This window comes from Amblyomma mixtum, chromosome 8, assembly GCF_055824585.1.
Source record: "Amblyomma mixtum isolate Tamu chromosome 8, ASM5582458v1, whole genome shotgun sequence".
Classification (NCBI taxonomy): Eukaryota; Metazoa; Arthropoda; class Arachnida; order Ixodida; family Ixodidae; genus Amblyomma; species Amblyomma mixtum.
The window spans coordinates 94,095,262-94,102,594 of record NC_143019.1 but is presented as its reverse complement, the minus strand read 5'-3'; positions in this window follow the sequence as shown (position 1 = coordinate 94,102,594).

Here is a 7,333-nt window from a genome sequence, read left to right as displayed (position 1 = left end):
AGGTAAACGGTGCGAAAAGACTGACTCCCTCCCAGTTCCTGTTCCGATGAATGAGTTCAACAGGGCGCAAGAACGTCTTCTAGCTTCGTCAGAAGAGCGATTTTTTCATTTAATTATTGCCTTCGTGGTCTTGTGGAAGCTGGACCAGCCTGACAGCAGAGGCCGGAAATTAACCGGCAAAGCTACTGCCTTTATTGCTCGGACATCTTCCTAATTACCCATTTCACAAAGCTGCGCGGTGGGAGCTATGAGCTTAAGGAGGAAATGGATTCCACTGTTTATGTGTCACTGTATTTTGCTATATTGTTTTTGAGCTGCTGCGAAGATCAACAAATAGTACTGCAAATCGCCAAGGAAAGGCTCATACCGAGGTCCTGCTGGGTCACAGTGTCACAGAACGCAGCTTTGCTTTGATTGGCAAGTTAAAACTCATTGCTTCATTCTCACTGGTCGAAAATTCATCACCTGAACGTTTTCACGTTTTGCCTTGAGAGACTCCCTTGGCTCTCCGGGGTCACTGTTGGAGAATTTAGCAAGAACTTTAAACTACTATTATTTCCGGTCGGCAAAAGACGAAGATGTGACAGCAGTGGCTACAGCCAGCCTACCTCGTCACTTCGCAGAGGAAGGAAGGTACTCGCGTGTCCACTTCATGTGGTGTGGTAGCGCCTTGATCACTCGACCACACACACAAAAAAAACTTGACTCGAAGAAACCTATTCCCGGGAAATGGATAGTATACGCACTAGTCCAAAAAGGAACGTAAAATGTCTCAGCTACGACGTACTAGGGGTGTCCCTGACGCTGCAATAAGGGCAGCATACAGCGGCGTAAGCGAAAACCGAGCTCCTTTTTCAGAGGCATTTCCTTCAGAGAGCGCGATAACCTGAAAATACCTTTTATAAGAATCACTCCTAAATCACATCCTGCCCTAAATGCCTCTGCACATGAAGCCAGGTTCTTAATACCCTCCTATAAGATAGTCACTTGAGCAGTGTTTTGAATAGACGTTGTCGCTTCCGACAATGCGCGGAGGAACAAAGAAAGGCGGCTCTCAGGCCAGGGCTAACGCGGCCGTACTGTCCGCTGTTGCGTCGCGTTTGCTCTGATAGCAGACTCAACGCGTAACGAAGAGCAGAGTCAGAAATGGGACTGCAGCAACTCAAACGTCGCAGTTGATACCGAAGCAGAGAAGCGTTGTAGAATAGAGAAACTTAACAGAGATTTATTTACATGGTGAACAAGAAGATTATGGTATGGAAATGAGCACTTCGGCTCTCTTTAATAGGGACCTCAGCACCCAGGCCGTTAGCTGGAGAATGCATTTAGTTCAGTTAAAAGCGTCGAATCAATGTTGTTTGGCTCACGTGCCCTGTCTTCGAGAATCAGCCACCAGGATGTCTTCGACACACAGTCACCACTTCCGGCAAAATGAGCTCCCGGTTGTTCTAGCAGCAGCGATGACGAGCACGGAAGGAGATCCAAGTGGTGGTGAAGGACAGACACTTGCACTGCGCAGCTCTAAATGGGAACGAAATGCAGATTACAGGCGCTGTTGTTCGCTGTAAACATCCTCCGCCACATCCGCCGTGAATCACACAGAGTAGCGAAGCCTGCCGTCGCCGCCGGCGCACGATACCATGCCGCTGCGGCCCGAGTGGATGGCCGTGATAAACCTTCCCAGGCAGCGGACGGCCATCTTAACGCCGCGCTCTCAATGCACCGAGGAATTTGAAACGTAACAGCACCGCGAACCCGTGGGTGCTGAAGCATGCAATGACACCTGCTAGAAAAAATTCATGCCTTCGTCATTCCGATCATTTATACTAGTTTTTTCATTTTTTTGAACCACAGCATTCTCTCCTATAGGTAGCGTTTCACAAGTTCCTGTCACTACACTCTCTGCTGTCGTGAATTTTCGGCAGGACCGTACTGTTTGGGTGCCCACCGCAACATGCTTATTGGAGCGCTGGATCTTTGTCTTGTCTCAATGAAAGACGAAAACAAATCGTCTTAGTTAGCTTTTCAGCTTGAGATACCAGGTGTTTCAATGAAGAATTTAAGCAATTTTCAAGAATAGTGCTTTTTGGGTAAAAATGTGGCTCTTGCGGCAGATAATTACCAATGTTCGTGGACATAGGAACGAAGGTGAATTTCCCCAAGTAGCATGCTCGTTAACTAATTTCTGAAAATTAACTTTTTAACTATCACAGCTAGGCAGTTGGTTGCCTCAAGATATTTGTAGCTGGTAGTTGGTAATCCGCATATCAGTTGTTTATAATTTCGAAAAAAAAACACGAATACGCTTGGCGCTGTGGCTCAACAAAATTTGGCTACATAGTGCAAAATACATGCGCTTTCGAAAGGCATGCAGCCAAAGCCACCTTTCAAGTGCACGTAACTAGTCAAAAAGACAAATTCTGTCGAGCCACAGCGGCACGAGTAATCGCGTTTTCGAAATTCTAAAAACTGATACGGCTGTTACTAATAATCGTCTACAAATCACGAATTGCAACTCGGCGCTTAATTCTACTAGTTGAAAAGTTCATTGTTAAAAATTATTTAGCCAATTTAGTACTTAAGACGTAGGCACAGCTGCAAATGGGACTAAATGGTTCATGTTTAACTTCATTAGTGCGCTACTCATGGGTACGAACCATACTGAACACAAAAACCACGCTATCTGTGTGTATGGTTTTCGCGTCCAGTATTGTTCGTTCGCATCAGCAGAGCATTAATAAAGTTAAATACTGAAGACGATTCACCTTTTTTATGGCGTCCGCCAACACTGCAAATACTATGCTGAAAAAGCCATATTTTTCCCCAAAAAAAACCTATATTTAAAAGCTACTTGAATTTTTCCCTGAAGCACACGGTATAAAGCGCCTCATTGACGATTGCAGAAAAGAAAAACATCTACTACCGAAGTCAACTTCAACAAATATATTCAAACCAGGGTGTCGAACCGGGATTTTTTCGGGTTCGGTTCGGGTTCGGGTTCACGCCTTTCGGGTTCAGTTCTGGGTTCGGCTCCAGAGGGCCATTTCGTTCCGGTTCGAACCGGTTCGGACCATTTCGAACCGGTTCAAACGGGTTCAAACGGGTTCAGGACAAAAAAAATAGAGCGCAGATGGGTTTCAGTCAACCTTGCTATGCGTTTTCTTTTTTCTTGAACATCGGTATACAAAATAAAGAAATGCGAAGATTTGTTTACAAGAACATAAAACTGGGCTGGTTGGTAAGGATTCATGCTTAAGCAGCGCAGTAAACAGGGCAAAAGAAAGAGTGGAGACGACACAGACGCTGACTAACAACTGGTTATTACATTCTAGGAAAAGTATATGAAAGCGCAGGCCGCAGTGAACAATCCAAAAAACAGAAGAGCAAAGATTAAAACGCAAAAAAAAATACTGCGCATGCGCATCATAGTCGAGTCATGACATCCTTGTCAACGAAATTCCAATACTATATCCCATAGTAGACGGCATTCCCTTCTCTCCTGGACCTCACGCAGTTGCCAAGAAAGCCTGATTCCTTATCTACGAAATTGATGGATGGTGAAGCAACATGCTCTTCTGCTTCCTTCCTGATCATAAAGGCCTGCACCATCTTCCTACAAATTCCATCAGGATGATTAAACAGGAGACTTGTCTTTCTAAGTGGGGAAGCAATGAGCATTTGTTCGAACATCCCAGATGGGTGAAAATAAAAAATTCGCTGTGGCTTAGATTGGTTAAGCCCGGTAATTGCGAAAGCAATATCCGTACCTACGCCATGGTACAGCTGGTAGTGTAGCTGGTGGTGGTGCTTGTGGTTAGACTTGTGGTGATGCATCGGTTATACAATCCAATCCAATGCAATCCAATCCCATGCAATCAAATACAATCCAATGTAATCCAATTCAATCCACTCCAATCCAATTCACTCTAATCCAATGTAATCTAATGTAATCTAATCCAATCCAGTCCAGTCCAATCCAGTCCAGTCCAATCAAATCTAATCCAATGCAATCTAATCCAATCTAATGCAATCAAGGTCAAATGAAGGTCAATGGTGGCCACGGCCGCGGCACGGCAAAGGCGTGAAAGTGCAAGTAGTATTGCTTTCGCAATAAAAGTAGCGGTGTTGTACAACTTGGCTTTGCACTGCAGCGAGTGCAACGATTGCTTTCCCCACTAGATAAGACAAGTGTCCTGTTTAATAACCCTATATGATCAGGAAGGAAACAGGTGAGTGTGGTGCTTCATCATATATCACAACGTTGTTGGGTCCTCGCGCTAGTATTTCACCTATTTGTGGGAAATGACGCAAAGACAAGGAAGGCATTCTCAATCCGTGTTAAAATGTCTATAGACACCCAGTTTTATTGCGTGTTTTCTCCTTTCAAATGACGCCATAGAGATTAGATTACATGGATGACCGTGTGGCATTAGCCTACTGCCAATAAATAATTTAGAAAATAACTTTTTCTCCCATACTGTTTTGGTTTCATCAACCAAATGATGGCTGTCACGTGTGTTGAACTTTACGTCATGTGAGGTACGGGAAAACTAATACAAACGATGATACGTTGTTTCGACTCACTATAGCACTTGAGACGGCCAGCTTCAAGAGCTATAATTAAAACGAACGAAGTACCAGCAGTTATATTGCCGTTTTATTGCGCCTCACGCGACTTAATTTTCACCACGCGGTGCTCCATGTACACCAATGTTTAAAGCATTGTTTGATAGAAGAAAGCACGCAAGCAAAAATTTGTTGTCTATGTACTTTATTGAGTTAGAGCAGTCCTAACAATTTGATTAAAAATTGACGCAAATATGTGAAAGAGAGGAGTAATAACTGAATATTTCACATAAACCTGACGTACAAGTCTTTAGAATTGGCGGTAGTACATTACAGAAGCGTCAATTAGGCTTCCTCCCAGGCACCAGACTTCCTGTAAGTTTGCTGTCGCTTATACTGGGTACCATTCTCGCAATTCCCAGCGCAGACAGCTACGGGTGGGTAAATCTATGTGCTAGATCATCTTATTTTGTCCGAAAACAAGAAGTATGCCGGAATGCAAAAAAGTGGGGCTGAACCGGGTCCCGAACCGGTTCGGAACGGTTCCTTGGAATCGTTCCGGTTCGGGTTCAGTTCCAAGATGGCGAAAAAAATATGCGTTCGGTTCGGTTCCGGTTCCGGGCGAAAATTCGGGTTCGGTTCCGGTTTTGGGTTCGGTTCCGGTTCGACACCCTGATTCAAACTACCAGACTGAAAATCGGGGCAAGCTTGCGCGTGTTCGCTTACCTTCTCCTTTTCGATTACCCTCCAGTGTACGTTTCATTTAATTTCGTTTTAAGTCGATTCAGTTTAGTGCCGTCAATTCCGCTTCAGGATTGCAGGAGACAGTGAAAGCCGTTGCTGACGTCCACCGCAGCAGTCGTGTGAATGAAACAGAAAAAAAAAGACGGAGTCAGCATTCGAATCTTTTGTTCGACGTTTTGTGTACCGCCGTCGTCATTCAATAATTTCAAAGGAGAAAGAAACTTCTCCCTTACAAATTTTAAGCGAATCCTTTCATGCAACTCACCGCTGCAGATCACTGTCGTTCTTGGCGTCGTTTCTGCCTTTGATGGCGTTTCATGATTTGTGTCACTTTGACATTGTCTTCCTCCAACATGTACTGGCATGTATTTTTCGCCAGAAATCCGGCTTCTAGACAACAAGCCTCCGCAACAAAGAATCCCATTCATTCGTTGTCAGGTCAGCTGGACTAGTGAACAGCGTCAAAAATGCACTGAAGCCTCGTTGCACGTTTTGCGTATGAACAAAATATTTGGAACCCGCTTACTCGTTTAGAAAAGTATAACGCACAAGGATTTCAGTAACCGTGAACATATCGCGCTAATTACAAGAACAGTGTAGCGTAACAGTCGTAAGTTAACAGTTGCGAAACCAACGCTTGGAGTGTTTGGATACCAGCTCTCTCTATCCTGTAGAAATGCGATAAGTGTACTTTTACCAGCGCATTCATAGCCTCATGAGTCCTCGCTGATGTCATCACACAGATGTTATCAAAAGGACACACCATCAGAACCTATTTGCACTTTTAAAATCGAAGTCGGGAGGGCGGTCCCCGTGGGGCTGCCAAGGAAAGCATTCGCATTTCAGAAAATGTCTGTGTGTTTAGCGCCACATGAACAAAGCGCAGATTAGGGATACAAAATGGACAGAACGTGCTTGAAGAACATAGCTTGAGTGGGGTACTGTACATTTAATTTATTTGGGACTAATATATTCGAGATGTGTTCTCTACAATGTGTTCCTGACCGAGAATGTATTCTTGAATGTTACTTTTAAAACTGACTCCGCAACGAACAACATGCGAAGCTTCAAATCGCAAAAATAAATTATTTTTTATTATCCCTTAAAACGAATGTTAACTGCAATAAACTCCGCATATTAAGCGGCTTTTAAGATCAGTTATGACTTCATCAAAACCGAAATGTTTCCATAAGCGATGCATGGCCCTGAGGAATTTTGGGAGGTGGCGTTAAAGAAGAACTTATTCTTACGAAGGATGACTGGGAGACTTATGCCCTTGGGTGGTTGCCTGAGTCCAGGGCTATAATAGCTCATATTCAATTGTTCTAATCGTTTTAAAGCGTTCGAAGCATTTGTAAAATGTTGGAAACATTTTACAATAGCTCTTGCTTTCTTGCGATACAATGCGATTAGGCGTTTCTGATCGATCTGGCTAGAGTGTGACTGGTGGCGAAACTTTATTTCCAGCGGATGTAGAGGAGCGAAAGGAAGTCGCCCCCCGCTTAAACAAACCCCCCGCGGTGGCTCAGTGGTTACGGCGCTCGGCTGCTGATCCGAAAGACGCGGGTTCGATCCCGGCCGTGGCGGCTGAATTTCTTGAAGGCGAAATTCTAGAGGCTCGTGTGCTGTGCGATGTCAGTGCACGTTAAAGAACCCCAGGTGGTCGAAATTTCCGGAGTCCTTCACTACGGCGTCTCTCACAGCCTCAGTCGCTTTGGGACGTTAAACCCCAATAAACAAACAAACAAGCTTAAACAGCGGCCGCTATACCTTGGGCAGCGGCGTCTTCAGCCAGCTGGAGGAGCTCGATCTGTGTCCCCTGAGCAAGTTTTCCTGAAGGGATAGTGGGATGAGGGTGGTTGCCGGGAGAGGAGTTTGAACACTCCCATTCTGACTGGTATATAGTGGGTTATGCGCTGCTGCATGACGGGCGGTATGAGGGATATCGAAAAGGACAGAAGCTGTACCTGTGGTGGACGGGAAGGTGTTCGTCGGCACCTAGCCCAACGCCGTTGTCTCCGTT